Source organism: Anser brachyrhynchus, assembly GCF_964034855.1.
Source record: "Anser brachyrhynchus genome assembly, chromosome: 3".
Classification (NCBI taxonomy): Eukaryota; Metazoa; Chordata; class Aves; order Anseriformes; family Anatidae; genus Anser; species Anser brachyrhynchus.
The window spans coordinates 75,388,630-75,415,092 of NC_137696.1; the positions used below are offsets into that span (position 1 = coordinate 75,388,630).

At 36.0% G+C, this 26,463-nt stretch overlaps 1 long non-coding RNA gene across 1 annotated transcript in view; it reads right to left on the reverse strand.

The window, feature by feature from the left end:
* The window catches only part of LOC308192874, an 82,233-nt gene extending 71,900 nt beyond the window's left edge, over positions 1–10,333 (reverse strand). The window contains exon 1 of the long non-coding RNA XR_013949178.1: positions 10,303–10,333. This is a non-coding gene — a long non-coding RNA (uncharacterized lncRNA). The remainder of the gene's footprint in view (positions 1–10,302) is intronic.
* Between the last annotated feature and the right edge of the window lie 16,130 nt (positions 10,334–26,463).

Here is a 26,463-nt window from a genome sequence, read left to right on the forward strand (position 1 = left end):
CAGTATTGAATCAGACATGGGGTTAAAAGCACTATGTAACATAATTTTGAATGCAGTGAACAAGAGTCGACATCAATATTGTCATATTTTTATTAAGTGTCTGTGAAATAATAGAAGCTGAATTATTTAGTTGTTTATATAAGAAAGGAAAGATCTTTTGATTCAGAACTGCTAGTTTTTCTCTTAGAGCTAATCTATAAATGAAAACTATTTTCTTGCAATACATTTTTGAGGAAAAAAAATTGACCATTTTTAATATTTTAGATCAATTTTAAATTGATTTTACTTACTCTTTTGTGGATTAAGTTATTAATATACTGATATTAATATTAGTATATTTAATATGCTAATTAAAGATATATTAATATACTGTTATCCAATTGCTCTTATTCTACATGTTTTTAACACATACATTTGTGTTTTCTTCTTGGGAATATGGTGCATAACCTTTTCAAGACTCTTGCTATACAGCTTGCTCTCCAGGGAAAAAAGGGCAATACTGAGTATGCATCATGTATACATATGTAAGGCACACATATGTAAGGTAAAAAATAGTAACTGTATTGCATGAAGTAATTTTATGTTTTACAGTGGTACTAATCCACCTTTTTAAAGACAGTAAGCCATTATTTATTCTTTTACTTATTTCCACTGTGGTAATGGAATCTAGCCCACCCTAATTACAACATTAGAAATAGGCTATCACAGTTTTCCTCATTTCATTCTCTGGAAAACCTTTCATTAGCTGCTTGAGAGTTACTGTGTAGCTCCTTTCACTGATAGGTTTCCACACATGTTCTACCAATAATGTGGGATGATATGATCTAGGACAAGAAAGCCATTATTACCCAACTATTTAAGAGTGTTTAGTAGCGTTTTTATTCTTCCTTTCTGAGAAGAATATAAGTATTATCCTTTGCCACAAAGGGTCAGCTATTCCTCAAGGGGAAAAAAGATCCAGGTTAAACAGGGCAGCTTTAAACTTTAGCATTCCAATGAAGGTATGCTAGGTCAGTGAACAACTTGCCCTATAATATTCCTTCTTATATTGCTCATACGATTTGAACTCAATAGAGATAAAGAAATAAAATAAATTATATAATAATTCAAAAATCTGAGTAAATAGCAGGTAGGAAAATTAAGATGTAGCCTTATGTAAATATCAAAGAGAATAACTTCCCAAGGCATATTCAGAACTATGTAAAACCTCCAAGAGTAGCATACAGAAAACCCTATAGAAAGGAAAACAGACAAACAAAAACAAAACAAAACAAAACAAAGCAAAAACAAACAAACAAACAAAAAAAAAAACCCAACAAACAAAAAAGATGGTTGACATAAACTGTAAGAAGATAGTGCTGACTTCTCACTGACCTTTCTCCAAGTGGAGCTAAGAAGAAAGGAAGAAAGTTAAGATTTCTGCAGCTCTCATATTAATGGTGTGTGAATGTAGTGGTAGTGGCTGTAGCAGTAAATAACTTACCCTGCTACTATGAACATGAGATGAATCCTGCTCTGTACTGTGGAAAAGAATAACTAAGCAGGTTAAATATACAACAGAATGCAACAACGATATTGAAATGAAAGACATTAACACTGACTTCTCGTAAGGACAAAACTGAATGTTCCATACTTTCTTTCTTCTTTTCCTATTCTTTACTTTCCCTATTTGTTTTTATTATCAATGTAAGACTGATGGTCAATTAAATGTTTTGAGATTCTGGGATGGAAGAATTTCTAACACTATTGCTAAAAGAGATCTAATCCTTAATTGGAATATTCTTCATTTCTTATTCTATGATAAAAAGAAAATAAAAAATGTTCAGGCCTACTATTGTATCTCTAGTCAAGGTTGATATGAGCAATATGTGTAGATTTATACAAAGAGTAAGTGATTTATAAAGAAAATGAGAATAAGTCTCATGAAGAAGGTGTGGCTCACCACCTTTTGGGTGTCATTGGTCAGAAGTGGGTATACTTTTAGTCGATGTTATATAGTAAGTATGAGATGCGAGAACGTGCCTCAGTCAAACTCCATGTTCTGTGTCTCATTTTCTGTTTCTTGCTTCTTAAACATTTTCCTTCTGGATCAGATGAGTTTCAGCCACTGCCTGCCTCTCACTTTCAGGGTTGTTTTGTGGCTAACAGAATAGATTCAGTAAACTCCGAGGCTGATATATTCATTCTGTACTTGTGCCATAGATTATTCATCTTTACAACTAGACCAACTGTCTGATGGAGTAGCAATAAAGACATCAACTCACGTTGAATGTTCCTGCTAAGTTAATGAGACTAAAAAAAAGATATCAGCTAGCAGTGGTTTTGTCTTTCCCTTTGCCCGATAATATTAAGGAACAGTTTCTGAACTCTGTGGGAGCTTACACTACAAAGCAGCACCTTGCACAGCTCATACAGAGCCATGTTGTCTGTTGATGTAATCACCATGCCTGAACTAATTAAGCTCAGAATGACATTTTCTATATAAGACAACTGCAAAGTTCCATAAAGACCAAACTACAACAGATCAGAAAACCTCTTGGCCTAAATGTCTTTTCATATACAAGGACAGATCTGTCCCACTTTTCTGAAGCATAGGAAATGCATTTTTTCCTTCCAGCTCTGAGAAAAAAAAATTAGAACAATGCAATCTGTGCAAGCTGACTTGTGATATGAAGGGAACTATCATTTAGGAATGTCATATTCTTAGTTTACTCTTTGTCCTTACATGACAACAAAGTATGGCATGGGCATTTAAAATGCACAGGGATGGTGGGAGATTTTAATATTTTAAGACATAAAATCATTAATTTTGCAAAAAGTAGAGGCTGAAGGGAAATTATCATTTAAAAAAAATAAAAAATAAAAAAATAGCAGTGTCTATGTGAAAAAACTACTGGGCATTTGCTCTTCCACCGTGTCAGTTTGACTGTTCATCAGTCGTCTGGGCTGCTTGCACTGATGCAAGAAAGGGACTTTGTAACAGCCTAGAAAGGGAACATGAGTAAGCAATGCTTGAATTATAGACTAGGTTGGTAATACACAGTAAAGTAAAATAAACAAGCAAACAAACAAAAAACAGCATTCATATATACACAGGTATATACATTTGTTTATGCAGAAGTAGGAATAAAATCACTTCTCAGCTGATTCCTTACCAATGCATTATTCCACAGTGGAAATAATACAATTTTAAGACCTTAAATTTTCTTACAAATGTTACCCAAATAAATTTTAGAGAAGAGAGAAGGGAACTCATGGAAAGTCTATATTTTTAAGTGATATCAGATAAAACTAAGTACAACAGTTTTCATGTAACATTACCATTATTGAAATGATTTTGGTTTTAGTTGGTTGGACAGTTTTCTTCTTCTTCTGGCATTTTCAAGGAAAGGAGGAGAGGAGGGGAGGGGAGGGGAGGGGAGGGGAGGGGAGGGGAGGGGAGGGGAGGGGAGGGGAGGGAAGGGGAGGGGAGGGGAGGGGAGGGGAGGGGAGGGGAGGGGAGGGGAGGGGAGGGGAGGGGAGGGGAGGGGAGGGGAGGGGAGGGGAGGGGAGAAAGGAAAATTGTATATTGCGACATGACCTGGTGACTTATAAAAAATATAAATCAAAATATTTTTGATTACTTCACAAGAGTTTCTGGAAGTGCTTCATAGATCTACCGTTCAGATGAGGGACAATAACAGTGGAAGAAAAAAAAAAAGAATCAAAAGACTCAGAATGAAATATCTAAAAAGGGAGGGGGGAGGGGTGGAGAGAAGAAGAGAAAAAATCAAGGAGACATTATTTTTGTTGTTGGAGGTGTTTGTTTTTTGTTTTATGGTGGAAGGAGATCAGCCCATGAATCTATTAGATACTGAAGTGTTATCAAAGGTAGACTGAAATACATTTTCGGGCCTACCTCTTTTATATAACTCTTGCACAGTATTAGCTTGAACTAAGAAAAACTTTTTCCAAAGAAGAATCTTATTCCAAAAGCATATTTCAAATATGCATGGTCTAACATTTCAAATCAGTTTTTGTTTGTTTGTTTGTTTGTTTTAATTTTATTACTTACTAGTTTATTTTTTGCAAATATCATTACTTAGTAAACCTCTATTTTAGCTTTCAGACTAACCTGAGCCAGCTCTGATGGTCTTATTCAATATCTTTATTGACAATATTAAGAATAAAACTTGTTTGCAAACTGTTGTATGTAACAATTCATAATTAATGATGCAGGTCAGCTAAGTTACACTGTATTCTCTCTCACTCTCATAAGCATGATGGAATAATTTAAAACCAGAGTCAGCAATCTTTGGTGCCTGGTTGCAATTAGATTCTGAGTCTTCTGGGTTGCAGATCCTGCATGTTACAGGTGAGAGGGTCTCTCAGCCTTTACCAATCATAAAGCAGCATGGTCACTCATTCTATGCAATTTGTCCAGATGCCTTCTTACAGATTTCTGAGTTTATTTAAACTTTTATTTCTATCTAAATAAATGATAAAACTGTTTACAACATAGGGAACTGAGAATTCACAAATATGTAATTTACATAAGGAACATGAATGAATATTTAGAAAGAAATGTAACTGAGCAGTATAGATGCAGGTAATACAAGAAAAACCTTACTGTGGATTCTCTTTGCTCCCAGTATTTTGCCATCTTTTGGTCCTCACAGAAAACCCCCTCCAATGTAACAGCCCTTCCACCCCTGGATCTACAAGTTATGTGATAGTGCAAGCTATCCACTAGTTTCCTTCAGTGACTGGTATTTTTTAAGGGAGTGTCAGTAACTGGTGATGGGGGTTGTGCACATGGAAATACAGACTATACATAGTCTGCTTTGGCCTCTTGTCACATTATTTTTATTTTATCTTTTTGTGTGTATGTGTTCATATAAGATCACTGAAGAGGTTTAGACTAAGACTGTCAGAGAAATTTCTGTTTCAAGGGAGGATGCTAGATATAAGAAATAATTAGGATGTAAGAAAACTAAATCAAAACAGACTAATTTGCAAAGCACCAACCTTAGCTGTCAAATGGTGGCCTACACTGAATCATCTCTGAACCACTCTCTTTGAAGTTCACCACAGAGAGAAGTAATAGACTGTTAAAGGAATTTTGATTTAGCCAAGGATATGCTGCTCTGCTGGTGACTGCTATCTGATAAGCAGTAAATCTGCACTACACTTCAAGTTGTGGGTTCCTACTTTCAATCAGATGAGGTCATCCTATACGCAAGTGTTGTGGGTTAACCCTGGCAGACAGCTCAGCCCCACACAGCTACTTGCTCACGGCCCCTAGGTGAGATGGGGGAGAGAATCAGAAAAATAAAAGTGCTTGGTCTCATGGGTTGAGACCAAGACAGTTCACTAAGCAAAGAAAAAGCCACACACAAGCACAGCAGAACAAGGAATCCATTTGCTGCTTCCCATCAGCAGACAGGGGTTCAGCCACTTCCAGGAGAGCAGGGCTCACCCCGCGGCACGGTTCCTTGGGAAGACAGATGCCATCACCCCAACATCCCCTCTGCCTCCTCCTTTCCCCCAGCTGCTATTGCTGAGCACGGTGCCACACGGTGTGGGACATCCCTGTGGGCAGCCTGGGCCAGCTGTCCTGGCCGTGTCCCCTCCCAGCTCCTGGGGCACCCCCAGCCTCCTCGCTGGCCGGGCAGCACCAGGAGCAGGAAAGGCCTTGGTTCAGTGCGAGAACTGCTCTGCGATACCTGAAACATCTGTCTGTTATCACCCCTATTTTCATCACAAATCCAAAACACAGCATTGTGTGAGCCTCTACAAAGAAAATTAACTCTGTCCCAGCCAAAGCCATGACACTAAGTCACTTTATATCTCTCCTCTCAGATACTGTGACACTCTTCACCACAAAGCCACCAGATTTGTATTTCCTTTATTAATCCTGGAAATTGTTGGGGAGGACACAGAGGCACACCCTGTAAGAAGGAATTTTAATTTCAATACTTTGTTGCATGTGCAGTATTACAAAATAAGTTTAAAGATCTATCTATTCTAGGATTACTCTTAGCAGAGACTGACAACAGAAGATTTCACCTTACCTATCCAAAAAGAAGTAACTAAATTGAAAGTAGTTTAAATTCCTATGAACACTTGGAAAAAATAACTAGAATACAGTGATTTTACTGGCTTTCTGCCAAGATGAGGAAAATAGTTAATATGTTTACACTAGAACCAAAAACATTTTCATCATTTGTGTAATTCAAAATTATCTTGATAAACTATTCCATGGACTTAGAAAGTTAGGATGTCTGTATTTTAAAGTAATGTTGTGTTAACTTCTCTGTGGTCAGTTCTAAGAAATGTATCAATAAGAAGAGGTTCAATTCTATAAGTCAAGGGTTTAAAAACAAAATCAGCCCTGATTTTGGCTTTGTAACTAGAAAACAAACAAACAAACAAAAAACTAAACTGAGTTTTCTTTTCAAATTAAAACATGACAGACTGTCTTGCGTCTGTAGATATTCATATGCATTTTTATCATGGTCCTTTTAGACCAGCCTTGCAGAATATATGCAGTGCATGTATCAATGTAGAGGCTTTTCTATCTTGTCTAAAGTGATAAAAGGATCAAATATGGCATCGTTAAAAATCACAATATGGAAATATATATATATATGTATAGCAGTAAAAGTGCTTAATTTAATATGATTTGCTGCTATTGTAACATATTTGAAACTCGTTCATGTCAAACCTGACATAGAAAACAAATTTTCTTGGGCCAGATTGGTCAAATGCTCTAGATATGTTCAGCCCTTGAATGCAGTGGATACTTTGGACAAAAAATATTTTCATACAGAAATCACAAACAGAGGGAATCTTGATCTGACAAAGCATCTAAAATCTCATTTTAATTCTATGTTGTTTGCATAATAAACCTGGAAATTACATTTCAGGAGTCATAGAACATTTCCTGGGAGATATCAGAAAAGATGAGCTCTTGAACACTTTTGATGTGATAATTTCTTTATATTTTCAGTAGTTTAAGCTTTTCCATGCTACACTATCTTCCTCTCATATATAACTTGCTCTTCATTATAAGACACTTTGGAAAAAAAAGCTCTTCCATTTTTATGGGGTAAATGGGAAGAAAATACATCTCAATTAGTGAAACCTCACTGTAAACTACAGCTTTGGAATAAATGGTTAAATTGTCATAACCAAATATGTACATGACACACGATTTGTTTTACACAATTTCTTAGTGAAATGTTTTGAAAACGGCTTTCTGATTAAAAAAAAAAAAAAAAGTGTTTATTATCCTAGACCATTTTAAATTAATAAATATCACAAAAACTGTTGTTGTTGTTGTTGTTGTTGTTTTAACTTATATTTATTAATTTAAAATGGTCTAGGATATTGCTAAACATTTCAGCATTTATGTGAAGAAATGTTAAGGGAAACTTTTCCATCAAAAACCCCCAAAGTTTCAGAGTCAATGAAATGAGGGTGAAATTTCATTGCCATACCTATATACCAAAATAGTTCCCTATTGACTGAAGTAGAACTATACTATTAACATACTGTAATGAAAAGGTAATTGATTGATAAGGGGCCTATTACAATTAATTTTCAAGACTGTTCGTCTTGCCCTAACATACATACTCATGATAAATACCTGCATGAGATGAAAGGAGTTTTAAATTATTTGTTGGTAAGTTCCTGTAAATTTTATAGGACCTAACAGAAGCTCTTGGAAAATTTTACATTGAGTTTTATATTTACATACATATATATTATTTGTTTTATTTTACAGTGATCTGGATGCCAATAAGTTGTCCAAGCTGGAAAGAAGCTTTCAAGTAATTTTTTGGGATAAAGATTGTACTGTGTTACGTTACATGTGGCAGTACTGTGATATGTTGATATGGTAAGAGAATATTTGCATAGGACAGATGCTTATCACAGCTTTCAACCTGCTTTCAGTATCTCCAGTCTTGCTACTTTCACTTTTCGCTGCAATATAGCTCAATATACCAAGTTGTCAGTGCATTTTTCTTTCCTCCTTCTTCTGATTTGCTCCTACAAGCTTTCAAGGAATATCAGTAAATTAGAAGGGTTCCTATGAAATAATTATTAAGATGTGTTCACAGCAAGATATTTTCTTTTTAGCTACTGTAGTAATATTTCCCTGGCACATTCCAACTTAGCAGTCAGATATTCCATTCAAATAATTATCAGTGAATTTTCTACAGCAAAATAATTTAAAGGCTTGAGTTTATTTACATCAGTCTGCAAGAATCCTGTGTCCAACCCATAAAAGACATCACACTATATAATCATTTTCGCATTTCAATCTTCTCTTCAGTTCTAGAATGCATGCTTGGAAGGTTATGAATTTATTTTTTTTTATGAAGAATGATTTTTATGACCTCAACTGCGCATCAGCCAGTTACCTTTTAACATTTTACAAGTCACAGGCAGTTTTCTCCATTTCTATACCATCAACATTTGTCTGACATGTTGCATAGTTCATCTGGTTCTCTCTGATTTATATAGGTTTTAGGTACCTGAATTCAGAGTGCTTTCTGCTTCTTTAACTGCCTTGATCATAGACTGAAGCTCTTTTACAGGTAATCCTGTGCACATCAAACTACCAGCACATTGGATGCTATTTTTTATTGTCCTGAAGAAAAATAGCATGCTATAATAAAGTTAATTATTTTTCTTAGTCTCTTCCATAGTTTATCTCTGGAGATTGGTTGGCAAGACGTTTTCCCATAATTATTTTGCTTATTTCATTTCAGACAGTTAGAGGCACTGCGTTATCCTATACATGTACCATCAGCACTTCTCAATGGAAATCTATGCTTATACTAAGTAAAATGGTTGAGCCTTTGGTTATTAAAAAAAAAAAAAAAATTAAAAAGACAATTTATTTCATGCTGCATTGTAGTGGGAGAAAAGAAGCATGGAGAAAATGAGAACTCATCCAAGATGAGTGTTTGGAAAAACACTTCTAAAATGTAAACATTTTACTTTTTCTTACACTACCATCTACAAGTTAACATAAAACTTGGTTACAGCTTGCTCACTAGTCTTTTTCTGTCCCTGCTCTAGAAATGCATCTTAACAAATAAGTTGATATAGGTAACAGGTGTAATTATTTTAGTCATATCTGAAAAGATATGTTTGTGTGATAAAATTAATCCTCAGAATCAGGAACTAAGTAATTTAAATTTTAATAAATGTAACTGTAGCTAATCTGTAAGTATCTTCACAAACACAAAATGCTAGAGGGTAGGTAGAGGGAAGTGTTTGGGATGTATAGTTAATGTATAAATTGTACAGAAAATGTGACACCTTCCATATCACTGGTCCTTCTTTTAAACCCTTATTACTATTCCTGAGCAGTTTGCTGAACAAGACTTTCTGCAAGAGCTCTCTTTTGAAGATTAAAATTGTATAAAAACTTTACTGAGCAATGATAAAATTAAACAGCATCTGCTAAAACAAAGCAATATTTGCAAATGTGTGTAGTAAAACTTGAATTAATAACACTCCATTTCCCTGTAAATCTTATAATTAAGAACCAGAAGTGTTAGATGAAACCTAGTTTAATCCTTATCTCACTGCTTCAGACTTCACAGCTTTGAAATAATGCATTATTATATCTAAAACCAACCCATTATTTGTCCTCATTAAACTACTGCTGGAGTAATCAGTGATCAAAATGCTTACATTGACCAAAAGTACAAAAAAATCTCAAGATTTGATCAGAAATACTGTTTACTTGTTTTCATGGGACATTTATAGATAACTGCACTTTTTTCTTCCCTATGTAAATTATGTAATTAACTGAAGTCCAGGTTATGGGAAACAAACAAACAAATAAAAATGAAAATAAAATAAAATGGAGGGAACAAAATGGGCATCTTGAAGAACTTGATGTCCAGCTGATATTTTCGTCTTAGTGTTACCACAGAGTCTTGCACTTTCCATCCAGACTCTGGCTCATACTCTGTTCTCACTTTAGTTAGACTTGGGACTGTTTCTCCCACAATTTACATCTTCTAGACCTATTAGACCAGCACAAGTATTCAGCAAGCCATTTGTTGTGGTTTAACCCGGCTGGCAGCTAAACACCACACAGCCGTTCGCTCACCCTCCCCCCTCCCTCTCTGGGATGGGGGAGAGAAACGGGAAAGTGAAGCCGGTGAGTTGAGATAAAGACAGTTTATTAAGACAGGAATATAATAATAACAATAATAATAATAATAGTGATAATGATAATAGTATTAACAATAATAATGTGTAAGAAAACAAGTGATGCACAATGCAATTGCTCACCACCCGCTGACCGATGCCCAGCCTATCCCCGAGCAGCTGGCCCCCCCACCCCGGCCAGCCACCCCTATATATTGTTTAGCATGACATCAGATGGTATGGAATACCCCTTTGGCCAGTTTGGGTCAGCTGTCCTGGGACTGTCCCCTCCCAGCTCCTGCTGCACCCCCAGCCTGCTCGTTGGCAGGACAGAGTGAGAAGCCGAAAAGTCCTTGGCCTGGTGCAAACACTGCTCTGCAACAATTAAAACATCAGCATGTTATCAGCGCTCTTCTCATCCTAATCCAAAACATAGCACCCTACCAGCTACTATGAGGGAAAATTAACTCTGTCCTAACTGGAACCAGGACACCATTGATAATGGACTGTCAGCTTCACTTTTAAGTTTGGTGTAAAGATTCGAAAGTCTATTGACCTTTACGATGTCACTTTTAGGATGTTTTCATTTCAAGAGGACACATAATACGTCATGCTATTGCATGGGGTGTTGCACAAGCTGTGAAAAAAAAAAAAAAAGATATTCACCTTGTTTTAAGACATTTCTCCATTCACTCAAAATTCAAGATCCTCATTGGCAGGAAGGGAGAGTCAGAATGGCAAAGCACTTGTGTATTATCCTCTTTTAAGCAGATATTTTTAATGACAACTTCTCTGTTTATGTTAGTACTTGTGCTTTGCATGTTACTTGTATTTACTGTTCAGTTGGAGGATCCTAGTAAGGTTTATGGACTTTTTATTAAAGATATTTGGATCATGCCCTGCAGAACACTAAAACACCTGCTTAATGCTAAGTAGCATTGACTATATGGCCACATTTAAAGCCTTATAAAACTTATGTGTTTCTGTAACTTGTTTTGTTGTATCAACACCTTAATTCAGTTTCAAATATGTATAACTACTCTTTATAGCAGCCGGTTGTTGATGATTTCTATAGAAAAACAGATCCTCAAATGAAATATATTCTAACAGTCCAACCTGTCAAACAGCACCAGTGAAATCAATGAAGCTACGCTGACTGAGAATTTGGTCCAGGAATAATAGACGATAAAACTACAAAACCACAATTCATAAGTATTCTAGATAGTCAGGCACATAATAGTAATCACTGGTATATGCACATCTGGGAATGAATAGGAAAGAAATAACAAATCATCTGGAAACATTTTTATGGAAAGTGCTTACTCAGGAAAAATGAGGTTTACAGTAAGTCAAGCAAAAAATAAATCCACGTGAAAAGAGACATGTGGGTAGGTAAGGAAACAGCCTTTTTTGGTTTTAGTCTGACAGCAACAACTTTAAACACAGTTTGAATGTTAAGGAGTATACTTTTTGATCTCAAGGAACAAGATGGAGTTTCCCGATTCTAGCCAAGAGGGCAGTAACACAGCTGAGCAGAAAGCTCCTTGGGATCCAAGCAGGAGAAGCCAAATGTTTGTCACAGGGTGGTGCCCTGCCACATGTCCTTGGGCATGAACTCTCTGCATAAGCTGTTTGAATCTGTCTGATTAATGGTACAGACCCAATCCTAAAATGGTGTAAACTCACTGAAGCCAGTGATAAGGAAAAATTATAATCCTTTGATTCAGTTGCATATGTTATTATTTCTTCATTGTGTTTTTGCTTTGCAGTTAAAAATGTGTGTGTCCTACAAGTAGGGAGCATGTATTAAAGCACTAAAACCTAGTTACAGGATCTAGCAGCCCTTACAGCTTCTTGAGTTATAGTCCCTGTTCCCTCACCTGCACTGTCACCAAATTCAGGTAAAGCCAAATACAGGCTTTACAGAAGCAACACTTCAGCCTGAAGTGATAGTCCACCATGACAGGGAGCAATCTGGGTGGGTTAATATAACTGCTCAGTAGGATTTTAGACATTTTAGAAAACCTTGCTTGTGCTCTAGCTACCACTTCAGAAGGCACTGAGTATCCTACAGGTTCTGTGTCATACCTTCTAGCTGTCTGGGTACCTTAGACAGATTCAGGAGTCTACACATTAAGGTAATGTTTCAGGTAAGAGACAAACCTCAATCCCAAAGCTTAGGACTCTTCAGTGAAATCTCTTTGCTTTTCGTGACATGAAGTGTCACTAAGAAAAATAAGCATAACTTCTGGTTCAGCCTTTGATGAAATATTTGCAGGCTCCAGACTATGTAGTGTTTTTAGATAAAATTAGTATCTCAAACCATACTGGTAGTCAGTAAATATTGTATTTAATAGAGAAATATGTCCCTACTACACAAAATAGGCAGAACCAAGAGCCTTACAAAATCACCTAGATTATCACACTAACATTTAGGTGGAGTTGCCGAAAGCTCTGTTTTATTATAGATCTGAAATAAAAGTCTGCCATGCACAAACGCGGCACAAATAAAAGAATGTATCGGTACTCCTGGGCACTAAGTATATGAGGTAATTAATTGTAATTATCTCTGTTACAGTTTAAAAGCTTTTCATGGGCAGGGAAGTGTATGTTTAGAATCTGGCAATATTCACAGAATCATCACTTAAATTCATTTATCATTAATAATGGTATTAGAAAAGTTTATCTGTTAAATTGAGCATGAAAGAGAGAAGCAAATTCCAACATTCACTTTTTTAACTATTGTGATTTTATGGCTCTAAACAGTTTCAGTTTGTTGACCTTCAGATCTTCTCCCAGACATGATGCATTTCATCTTACAGATGGCTTTTTCAGTATCCCTTAAGAAGCACTATCTTATAAAGTTGAACTGTACCTCAAGACTCTGTGAATAATATTTGCATTTATGTCAATAGCATAATATTTTCCACAACTGAACATTTCATTCTGCATGGATATATATATCTTTTTAATTGCTGGTGATCTATTAAAATGTCTGATGTTCATCTGAAACGTCTTAGTATCAGTTTGTAGAGTCAGTTACAATCACTGCTTCACAACCTGTAATATAAAGCTGTTGGACTCACAACTAATGGAAGTCCTTATCTAGGAGAGGAAACAAATGCAGACCAATGTGAGATGAGAATTCAGTCGAGTGATGTCTTTCTAACCACTGACTTTGCCAAGTACATAGTAAACCTCCTATAAGCCACCAAAATGACAATTGGGAAAACGGTCAGGAATGTGAGATACAACAAAACTTATTTTTCCATCTTCCATATACATTGTTGACATTAACATTTAAGTGGATACCACACTTCAGTAAGTTTAGTCCACGTCATTAATCACAGTAGAGCCTGATGGGTGTCTGGCACTCCTCCAAGAGACAGGAGAGTGAGAACACTTTATGCCTGTACTCTATTTACCCACACTCAATTAAGGCAGTGAAACCACTTCACCTCAGGTGCTACGACACCACACAGTTTTTACGGAGTCCACCCTCGAAAGGAAATCTTTCCCACTAGAACTCCTAGCTTGAGTAATGTCAGTACGTTTGTGTAAGTGGCCATACAGTTATGCCTTAGAAAAGAGGCTGATTCTCCTCAGCCTCCAGAGTCACCCCAGAGGACTGGAAAAAATGGAGGAAGCAAGAGACAGTGTGGAAATCATAAGCCTTCTTCCCAAGAGCAGCGCTCCATATATTAATGTCTCGTTATTTGCTCACCCTCTTAGCTAATGCTTTTTATTGCTAACATTTTAATTCAATAATTAGCAAGGAAAATACTCTCAAAGGCCAGATCTTTTTTACAGTGTTTCCACTTTATAGAATTACATTTTGTCTCAGTAAGCTGAAGAGATAAAGGTTCCTCCCATTCGTGCCCCCTTGCTCTCCCTACACACCAGCACCATGTTTGGTATGATGGAGTGGTGTTGCTAGGCAGCATTTCTGGGGACGTCAGTCATGAAACTTCACAGCCACTGCTTTCTGGCTGAACTTACAATAAAACTAGTTTTTGTTGGTACACATTTCCAGCTATTGCTGCATCTCCAAAGAGTACCAGAGATAACAGGAGTCCATCAAGCAACATGTCGGGTGAACTTGCTAATGCAGGCAGTGTTCAGGTGAAGATATCCTCCACTCCTTTGTCTTTACAAAGTACATCACTCATCATATAAAAATGCTCCTGAGTGTTTGAAAAACAACAAATTAAAAGCAAAAGTGCCAATTTGCTGTACAAATCTTGCAGTTTAGCTTTATAAGAAGTATCCATCACATCTCAGCCATCTGCAGAAAAGAAAACGTGAGCCACTTTGCGCCAGCCATCAGACAAGCTTTTCTGTCATGCACATCAATCTGACTTTTTTTTTTCTTTTTTTTTTTTCTGACACTCTTGTGTCTCTGTCAGTATCGGTCTCTGTTTATCTGCTGTGATCCTGAACTTCCTGCACTGTGTGCAAGTCTGCATGAAAGATCATAGATTTCGCTCCTGCTTTGGGCTGACCTACATTACCAAAAAGATTAGACAGACCAAAATACAGTCTTTAAGTTTCTGGGACACGTCTGAACAACAATTAACTTCATGAAGATGAACATACATTAGCACAAGCTCCAGTTCTTGTCAGTCTGCTCTCCACGCAGAGGCTCTGAAGTAGTGGTGTCACTGAGGGGCATGCACACCGCTTTCTGATCTTCTGCCGAGTGATATTTGACTGGTGATGGCTTGCCTTTTAACAGCTTTAGAAAATAACAGCACAACAATCCTGTCAATGCTGTTTTATTTACCCCCAAAAGGGACCCATTCCCCGTTGGAAGTAAGTAAATAAATAAACAAACTCCAGTTAGATAACGATCAAAACCTAGATGACAGTTCAGCTCTTTTGTGCAACACAGATGAGAAACAATAGGTTCTTGCAATGCAAGCTCTACTTACTATAACCCATTTGAATACCTAATGCTCATTATTGATGCAATTAATGAAAAATTACAGGTTAAATTATAGATGGGACTCCCCAAAACTCATCTGTGGGAATAAACTATGTCCTTTCTAGGGAATACTTAATGACAGTAAGAGCTGGGATTCAACTCCAGGTTCAGTCACCTACATGAGGTGTGTATATAAAGGAGGTCTTCACACATGCTAGATGTCTAAGCTCCTTACACAGTCATGGAGATCTAGTAAACCTAGGCCACAGAGCCTAGGGAATTCCTGAGTTCCGTATAAAGTGGACACCTGCATTTAGACAGCCAAACAGCTCTCAATAATCACATTAAGAGGCATAATTAACACCCATTATTTGTTTGTTTGCTTGTTTGTTTCAAGCAGAAAGTTTTTAGGAGTTTCAATGATGGAATACAGACACAGGATGATACAGAAAAGGAAAAAGAAAGCAAAGTGTGATCACATGATTATTTTTGGAATTTATTTTTGAGTTTTACAAAATTTATTAATGACACAATTGCTGTCAGTCAAGAAATTATACATTTAAAATTCAATGACAATGATTCAATAAAGAAAGCATAGGATAAGATACATAGGAAATACTAATAAACAGCTACAAATTTATAAACACCTTTCTGTAATTAATCCCAAGACCCATACACAACTACACCCATGCTTACAGAATCACATGCCCTCTCCATAGCCTTATCTATATGGCAATCTTTCACTGAAACTAACTAGTTATGACTTTGTTCCTGGACCACCTAGACCGTATGATCCTACTGAACTGTTCCACACAAAAGGCACCCTGACCCTTCAGCATTCACAACCCTGTCACTTAGAGAGTACAACTTAGCACTCACAAGTTCCAGATAGGTCAGTACAAGGAAATGGTGAAACTCAAAATGGGAAGAAGTGCCTCTGACAGTGTGCCAACATTGCCCCCAAGTCTGGTGTCCACCTCAGATCTGCTGTCAGGTGTCTCTTTGGCACCAGAGATTATATTAGGGGACACATGCAGGCAGCACAGCTGAGTTCACAGCTGGTAGACCTGTCACCATCCCTCATGCATAAGATCAGCCCTCCCATTCTCTTAATTTCCAAGATGCCTCTCTTCCCCTTCTCCAGTTGCATGCACACACTGACATCTTTACCTTTTTTTTTTTCTAGACAAGAACCCTGCCCAAGGAAGTGAGGTAGATAACAAGTTTTAGTTCAGAAACAAAACAAAACAAACACACAAAAAACACAAATACACCACACAGTTGTTGTACAGGTCATCCAGGTCATCTCTGACATCTTAAAAATGCAGTTTCTGAGGGCACCCTTGACTACAGCAAATGAACTATCAGAGTCCCAGTGCTAGACAGTCTGTATTTAAGATCCTACTTTGAAAAGTTCATTGAAACTTTGTTCATTGATCCCACACATTTGACATTTCTTCATTGCCTTGCTTCTGGTGTTTAATACACTTTGCTGGTTCCATCAATGTGGCATCTGACAGCAACTGGTAGACAGCAACTGTATCTCACCCAGTTTAGGGAGAAGCGCAGCTCTTTGGATCCTTCTTTCTCTCACGTTCACAAAACACCCTTTGGCAAACCCTCCTTCCTCCTCTCATAACTTTGAGGTCTAACTGAACATGTTAGGCCATAGAGACACTTCTCCACTCCTTTTAGTCCACAACACATTGAAGAGTGGGCTTTCTTAAACAAAGACCTGCCAGTCTATTCCCTAGCTGGTATTCAAAGATTACAATTTTAACCAGTGATATTCCAATGTCCCTGTAAAAGTCCCAATGTTGTGTGCTCCTGTTCGTGGGCGTCCTTAGGGAACTGTTCAGAGGGCTACTCCTCACCAACACATTGAGATCTTCTTTGTATTAGGGCTTCAGGTCAGCTTTCCTAGGACCAGATCCAGCTGTGAAGTGCACAGAGGGGCTGGTAACTATCAGTCCCCAAGGGCAAATCTTTGTCCACTTCATCATACAGCCTGCAGCAAACTCACTGTTTCTCTTCAAGACAGTCTGACTAGAAATGGATGGAGAGCCTTAATGGTTCTACTACCTTTAGACAGGTGGATGCTCATATGTTACAGCAAGGCATCCTAACACGTATTTTGACGAGTGTGTAAATTATTCTGTAGCTAGAAGTAGCATACTCCCACTACTGCTTTCTGAGGCTTTCTAAAGAGCAAAGCATTTAGTCCAAGTTTTTAAAATCACTGACTGAATTATGGTAACTGTTATTTGGATTTGCTCTCCCTTATACTTTTTCCATTTGGGTAGTGGCTAGACAAAATAAATAAATAAAAATAAAATTCAAAGCCATCCTCTGTTTCTTCACCTAGTAATAATACCACATCACTTCATATTGTTTCCACTTACTGTACCACTCACCATATTGTTGCTGAAATAAACACACTTACATCATTATAAAAGTTGAAAAGTATTCAGAATGAAAAAAAAATAAATCAATCAGTTGAACCAGATGATTCTTGTTTTTCACTCAGAGAAGAGCACAGAACTTTAAATTACCCTGCAAAAGAAAAATTAAGATGGTAAGAAAGTGTCAGCAACCAGAAGAGAGAAGATTGTAATAACAAAAAGCTTGAGAAATACTGATGTTAATGTAGCACTATTAAAATTTAATAAATGAGACAAAACTTCAATTTCCCTATAGAAACAATCTAACATATAGGGTGTTTGTCATTAGGGGTTGCCAATCTCTCATAGATATGACCGAACTCCTGTGAAACAGAAAGGCTACAGAATATTGCTTAAGGGGAACACCTGGGAACCCAGCTGCTGTCCTGACAGGGAATAGGACAAGAGGAATGTGTTATGAGACTTTGGTTGGAGGAGCTCCCACTCAAAACAGAGGGATGAAGGCATGAACAGGGAACAGCACGCAGTGAAAGTAAACAGGGAAGGAAAAAAATTGTGTTAAGGAAAAAAAATGAACTTTTCCACTGATGTTAAGAATTGAGATTTTTTAACTTGCCTTGATTTCCTTTGAAATCCTTATTTCTTACTTACTATATACTAAACTTACTATATTTGTGTATGGTTTTAGAAGACACTGTTTTGATTCTATATTTTCTGTGCTTTAAAGCCTTAAAGGACTGTCTTGGTTTGTAGCAGTGTGTTTGGGAAGAGATAATAGGAAATATGAAACAAATAATTATCTCTTGTGTATCCCCAGTTGCAATAGCATGTGATCACTATCTTAACTACATTTGTCAGAGTTTATCAATGACAGATCACGGGCATGATAAATTTTCAAGGCCTGTGTTAGAACACTGTGGGCTATGTGGCTGATAGTCCTCACCCCCAAGGAACAGAACAGATAAGGTTGTGCAAATATGTGTGATATGAACCAAGGTAAAGTCAACATATTTACCAGATTGTAAATGTGTACTGGATTGTGTGAAAATTATTCTTTGATCTTGGAGATGTGGGGCTATACAATACTATTGTATTCAATTAAATTTCAGAACAGAGCTATAAAGAAAAGAAATGATACACAAACACTGGTTGCAAACTTAAAAACAGAGCATCTGAAGAACATATGTTTTTAGGCTGCAAAATCACATCCATCAACCAGAAGAGGTTTTAAGTCTTGTTTTAAAGTAATATTCTAAAAAGGTAGCAGCCAGCATAAATATATATATACTAATAAATAATAACAATAATAAAGCCCTTAGAAATATCATCTGAAAAAAATAAAATAAAATAAAAAAATAAATAGTACCCATAAATTTACCATGTAGACACTGCAGATCCCTAAACAGGAATTTTGATTATAATAAATGATTAACCATTATTAGAAATACAATCTGGTAGCCAGACGGTCTTTTTATGTAGTGCACATGCCAAGGTGTGATCTGAGCACTGAAGCCATCCAAATACTATCTCTAGACACAGTTTGTCTAAGGATGACATTTCTGACTATAATGGAAAATTTGTAGATGACAGCACACAAAAGAATTAGTGATATTTCTTTTAATACAAAAAGGAAAATAGATAATTTTATCTGAGTTTAAATTCAAAAATATGAAACTTATATATTTGATGAAAATACTTGAGTAAACCCAACCGCTCCAGTTCAGATTCGAGTCTTTTGAATTTCTGTAGAACTTGCTTGTCAAATTTGCAACTATATAAATAGATCATATTTGCATGAATGTGAAGTTCTTTCTCCATTTCTGCCTAACTGTAGACACGTACATTTATTCAGTACTGGTTGCCATAGCTCATGTGAGGAAACAGCAGGAGCTGCGCTATTGGGCGGGATGAACCATGAACCAAGGGGTGTTTTCGGCATAGGCTGTGTCCTTTCTTCTGGGGTGCAACATCCAAGGTAGGGAGAGCATGTGTTGGTAGGGAAAGCATCCCTCAGTGGTCCCAGGCAATAAGATAGATGAGTCAGATCCCTGCCAGGAAACCCACACAGAATGAAAGGAGACAGACCCTGAAACAGAACTGGAGGCAAGGTAACCTACAAGGTCTGGGATCAACGCCAGAAAAGCAGTCAGTGAGTCAGGATAGCAGAGGCAGGGGCAAGCAGTGTTTTAATTGTACAGGCAGTATTACTAATTGTATAGTATTATCAAAATAAATTTATTCTGTGCACACAAAATTGTTGATTGGGGTGAGTGGATCTGCCTTGACCAGCCTCACCTGGACCCCATCAATTCATCATTTAACCATTGCTTCAGGGCTCCATTTAGACAAAACCCAGGAATCTGGTGGGCTTTCATCACCTTGGTCCTGCTTGGATGCTGTACCCTAGTCAGGATGGTTACTGTTGCTGCCTTTTTGGTTATTTTCTTGTTTGCTGGGTACAACACAGTCTTGCTGCTCAGAGACAAAATCCTAATGCTCTGTAGTGTGAGGTGTCTGACTGTGAGTGCTCTGGTGGTCTCATTGCTGAGAAATATGAGTAAAGCTGATCTAGCCACCAAGATCTTAGCTACCAGGGTTGCTAAATCATGGTTTAGAGGGTAGTATTGGTGGTTGGAGGACAGCTAGACCAGATTACCTCGGAGGTCTTTTCCAATTTTAATGATTGAATGTATCTATGATCTCAGAGAGTCTGCTTATAAAATCTATGCATATAGTTTATATCTACAAGAATTAACCCAGGAAAAGAAGAGGTCATGCTATTCATTAGCTGCAGAAAAAGCTCAGAAAAAATCTTGATTGAGTACTGAGTTTAGCTATTCCCTAAAGCTTAAAGTTGTTGTAACCTTTTTTTCTTGTAAAAGAACTAATCTACAAAATTCACAGAGTTTTTCAATGACTTCTGTAACAATAAATTCTTCTGTTAGTTCATGTTTTTAAAACATAGAATCATTAAAGAGTGAAAAAGTATTAGATTAGTTAGACATGTATATTTGGAGATGTTGACTATGCATATGTATAAATTATATGTAAAATGTTATTTTCAAATTTAGTACATCTGTTACACATAAAACTTATTCAGTATGTCTAGTTGTGATCTCACTCTCTAAACTATTCAGATATTTTCGTTAGCAATCTTCAGATGACAATAACACTTCAACTTTGTAAGAATGATTAATTTAATCAGACTCTTTGTCTCCTGCTGAAGTATTTGTGTTCTTAAACTCATCATGAATATTTAGCTTCATAAAGCTCTCCAAGAAAGCCTTGTTTTGTCTGGTAATCATGTGGGAAAAAAAAAAAAAAAAGTGCCAAAATGAGTATCAGGTACTTATCTTAACTATATGTCTTTTGCACTAGACATTAGCTGAGTTAACTAGTCACAAACTGGTAATATATAAGTAATATACAACAGTTTTCTATATTCCTATTGAAATACATTATTTAATTGCACACCATTAGTAAGCTATTGATTACACAGGTACAATCCTGATTCTTTTTTGGAATTACATTTTCACTTACACCATATATTCATCATAGCTGGTGAAAAGAGGGAGATTAGGATGTCTTTATTAAAGTTATTACAGTCTTACATTTTCCCTACCTACCCTCTATGAACTTTGCTTGTGCATACCTATCAGTTCTGAATCTTTAACAACTCTGCTAAAAGAGTAATTGAGGGTTGCCTTTGTATAGTGAGGAAGATTAATGGTCTATATAGTGCATATCCTTATTTGTTGGAAGCAGAAGGAAGCTTTTTTATAGACAACAGGATATGTCATTGTCAGTAGAAAAAAAAATGCATATAAGAGAAAGGTTAGAATGTGGTTCCTTAACTTCTACACATTTCTGCCTTTTGAGATTTTCACGGTAGAATTTCATTCTTATTTTTGCAGAGTTTCATTCATATTGTACTGTCTTTTAAAAGTGATGAGTTATGCAATATATATAATATATATAATATATATATATAAATCATTATATTTCAGGTGTAGTATATTAAGTACCTTTGCACAAACAATATATAATGATTTATAATGACCAGCATGAAACTATGAAATGAGAGCAGAATAGTTCAAGACTTCTATATCACCCAACTTTTTCTCCTGGTAAAAGACATTTCTGCCAAATATTATCTTCCCACTGTAAAATTAAGCTAATGAAACTCAGAAGGTAGGGATCAAAAAGTTGAAATTGGTGTTCTCTTCTGCAGTGAGCAATTCTAGCGAACACAGGAAATAATACTTGGACTCTCTTCCAGAACAGTGACAGAAGCTTCATTAGCTAAGTAATGATGGTGGGTGTGTAGGAGACATAAGTGTCTTAATTTTCTCTTAAGAGAAAATAGGCAGATGTCCAAACTGTGTATTGAAATATTTAGGTGAAATATTGCCCCTGCTGAATTCAGATTACACATTGGTCTCAATGCAGGCCAGACATTGTCGCCTTTGGAAATTCTGGCAAGAGTTTTATTTCAGTTAAATGCCTATTATTTTGCACACACAGAAATCAATATAACTGCAACAAAGAACAGGGTCCTTCTTTTTTTTTTTTTTTCCTTTTTTCCTCACTTATCTAACGTTTCATCCAACAAGCAGATTTTAGATGACAAAAACTATTTTGCTTTCATGAAATAAAATTAGTACATCTTTAGTGCAGTCCTTGGGTTAAGCATAGCTAAGTCCTAAAAAATTGTTAAACCCCAGGTAGAGAAGTGAAAAAGCTGTAAAAAGCTACAGGACGAGCAAACACTACAGTATTAGTTCTCAGAATGTGTTGTTTTCCAAAATTAATTGTTGAAGAAATCAAGAAATTTCCTACAGGTATCTAAGCTTAAGGAAGGGTTTCTAATATTTGCTTTTTAATATTTATCATGCCTACATTTGTACTTGGATCTCCTCAGTTAGTTAATATACTATTTATGATCTCAAAGAATAAAAAAGTGTGGGAGAAAACAATACCAGGATTAAAAAAAAAAAAAAAAGTAATTTCATAGGTGTCTTAATAATAAGTACTATGAGACATAGCAGAGCACAGATGACTAGTTTATCATCTTCATATAGGACATCTAGAAATGGAATTGTCCTTAGATATGCAAATGATGAAGCAGGAACCATTTAGATACTTTGTGTGCAACTCTTAAGTGAAGAGGTAAGGTGATTTCTCAGCTGTGAAGATGTATCCTCGCAGTTTCAGCTTGGGTGATTGATTGCTTCCTCTGACAGCTCTTTAACTACAGCTTTGGAAAGGCTTAAAGATTGGAAGCTGGTTTGTATCTAGCCCATTTATTTGTAGGAAAGGATCCAAAGAATATCCTGTTAAGAAATAGAGCTTTCCTGACCTGTCATAAAACACGGCAATTGAAAACAGATATCTAGTTGGAGATCCTTTCTAGTGATAAGAGATCATGAAGCATGGTCTGTCCATGGAAGACTACAGGTTATATGGTATCAGTCATCTTATTTTAATCTCTGTAATGTTCAGAATGAGCAAAGTCAAAGAATAACACAAAAATGTTGTAAAATGAAAATTCTTAAGTTGGAAATAAACTATTTTAATGGAATTATGATACTAGTGGGAAACTACAAAAAAAAATTCTCATAGTTTTGATTATTTTGTTTGTGTAATATCTTTAACACATACATACATACAAAAAGCTTTTTCTCTTACTCCTAAATCTGCAGTTTCAGGTCAGTAAAATCTGTAAGTACTGACATTTTCAGGTTTAATATAAGGTTTTGCTTCCATCTTTTTAAGATTTCTTTAAAAATCTTATTTCTTTCAAAATCTCATTTCTTTCCCTTGCAGACACAAAATTAGCTGTGTGAGCAAACTAGTTGTGTTAGGAACTGAAAGGAATGAAACACCATTAGCACCTAGGGAGATGTGTTTCCAACAATCATCTTAATGAGGTGGCTTTCCTTTGAAGTTAGCCTGACCTGTGGGTAATTGTTTACACCAGTCCCAATGCTAGGAGCAGCTTGACAGTATGTTAATCCATTAAGACACAGTGTAACAGTCATGTTATGTGTTTTCAATTAAATGTGTGTTCTATAGATATAAAGCTGTAGTATTGCTAAGCCTGAAGAAGACTTTCAAATGTTTTGAGAATATAGGCATTTCCCTTTTTATCTAGACATAAGTCGGGAGTTCAGATATGTCCCGGTTATAAGTTTGGATTGCATGGTTAGAAAAGAATGAGTAGAAAAGCAATGCACCAGAGGAAATGGGAGTCTTCACGCTGATTTATCAGCCCCCTTATACTTGTGCAGCTTTCCTCTCTAAACTGTCCCATTGTCTGAAAAATAATAGTGAGTAACTTTATCTCTCTTCTACAATGACCATAATTATTCTTTATGTCATATCCTTATACCGTATAGATAAATTTCACATCTTTGGTTATATGAACAAACATGATGCGATTATTATTAAAACTGCGACACCAATCCATCTACTACTCTGATATTTAATGAGGCCTACCTCAGAGAAATATATTTTGTATGAAAAAAATAAACTTTTTCTGTTTTGCAAATTTTATTTTCAGCCATGAAAGGTCTAAATGAAATATTTCAAAACAAGTCAGTCCAGCTAAGAATACTGCACTCTGATATTTAGATTTCAGGTTTGATTGAAGATGTAAAGAAAAAATGACTTATTAGAAATTCTGGCAGGATAAAAACATTCATGCTAGATGGATCCAAATGACATCAAGCAATAACAGTGACAATCCTGTAACTTCAACCCTTCCCCTCTCTCTTCCATTTGTATTTATTTTGCTAAGTCTGAAATGCAACCTTCAACAATTATAATCTAGGTTAACATACACATGAGTCAGTAATAACCTGAAGTCAGATGAGCTGCCATACTCAAGAAGTTAAATATGTGTGTGTGTGCTGGAGTGGAGTCTTATAGGAAATTTTGCTGAGACAGAAATACAAGCAATTAAAAAAAAAAAAAAAGGAAAAGAAAAAAAAAAAGGAAGTTGCAACTTAAGATTTGAAATTCATTGGGACACTTTTGAACAGTATGTTTCAATACTTCTGAATATGATATCTTCTCTGTTCCCTCAAGATGCCAGTCACAGCTTCTGGACATTACATTTCCTCTGCGATTTTGATATTTTTGTTGCCAGCTGTACTGCCTGGTATGAGGTTATAGATGAACTTCTCACTGCTGCTTTGACAAGTTTCAGGCAGAAGAATTGTGCCATCAGTTCTCTTCAAACCATGCCACACAGCAACAGTTGACGTAGATGGAAAATATTGCTAAAATGAGGATGGAAGTGTTTTAGAACCCAGTTATTAAAGAGAAAATACAAACTACATTTCAAAACATTGCTTGATTTTTTTTTTTTAATTGAAAAAATCCAACTGGTGAAGAAAAAAAATAAACAAGCAACAACAACAAAACAACAACATGGGTACAATGTCTGAAAATTCTCTTTTGAATATAACTCGTTATTTTGTAGAATTATAAAAAATAAACTTTGAAATATTTTGAATAAGAATGTGGCTCTTGAAGATGAGCTTCACTCTTGTGTTCATTTTTTAATTTTGTTAGTTGGGCACTAATTTATGTGTAAGAAAGGAAAGCACTAGTTTGAGAAATTTCTGTCAGAAACTTGATTTATGCTTTGGTTTGGTTTAAGATGCTATGCGCAAAGTCATTATCCATAGCTAAGATTTTCAAACGGATCTAAATAAGATAGATGATAAAATCCCTTTAAAACACGTAATCATTATTCTGGTTAGCTCCTATGAATCTCTGCTATACGACTATGTTTCTAAAGACAATGTGATGTCCAGACAAAACTTAAAACTTAGGACAGCATATGCCTACTCATAGAGCTGAAGTACAAATTAAAAAAATAAAATAAATTATGTTGACCTTGTTCATACTACCCTAGATTGCCAAGTCTTCTCAGTGAAAGACTGCAGATGTGAATTATGATTTTTTTTTTCTCCCCAAAAGACTTCACTTTTTTTTCTTTGAACACACAGGAAAGAAAATTAGGTGAAATTTCTTGGTGCTTAAAAGAAGTGCTGGACCATCACAAGATAACTCTTCACAGAAGAAAGCAGAAATTTAATTCCTCTTTCTTTCATAAGAGATTGGATTTTTGTAACACCACGTCAGCCAAATTTATTGAAAAACCTCCAAACCACTGGTAACATTATTTTTATTTTTATTTTTAATAATAATATTCTGTATTCTCTTGAGCTAGCAAGTACCTAGTTGTCATGTATACAGTATCATATAGAAGTAGTAGTTGATACAGTTCAGTGATAACTACATCAGCCAATTGCCACACTCACAATAATAAACCATACCATCCAGAGTTCTACCTTACTCCTAGGTCAATATTGTATCTCCCAGTGACATTACAGAGAGTTCCAAGGCTAAGGAATATCAGTATTCGTAGTGTCCCACACAATAGTCTCTTCACAATGTGGATACATTCTGAGTATTTCAAGGATGTATTTATATTTAATTTGATGTTAAACATATCAGAAATATTTTGAACAGAATGGATCTTCATGTGAATTCCTTCTTCATCCAGACTTGTTATTGCTAGCTGTCAGTGAGCAGTAAGAAGATGAGAGGACTCCAGTAGACTCTACTACAGGTATGTTGAGATGACTAATAATCAAGCTCAGAACCAGAATCTGCATTTTCCCTGCATTGCAGAGGATACATGTCGTACATGTGAAGAATATACTTCTCTGTTCCGTATTCAATACAGCTAACTTAAGCAATGTCTTCTGTAGTTTCTAAAAATTTGTGTTAAACTAAAAGAATGGTACTCCTTTTTGTTTCAACCATATAATGCAACTTAAAAACAGTGGAGGAGATTTTGATTAAATTTTCTAAACAATATCACCTTTTGGAAAGGTAGAGACATGAAAACTTTTAGGAAGAACAGTGAAAGTTTTGGAAAACTCATTAGTAATTGAAAAGAGA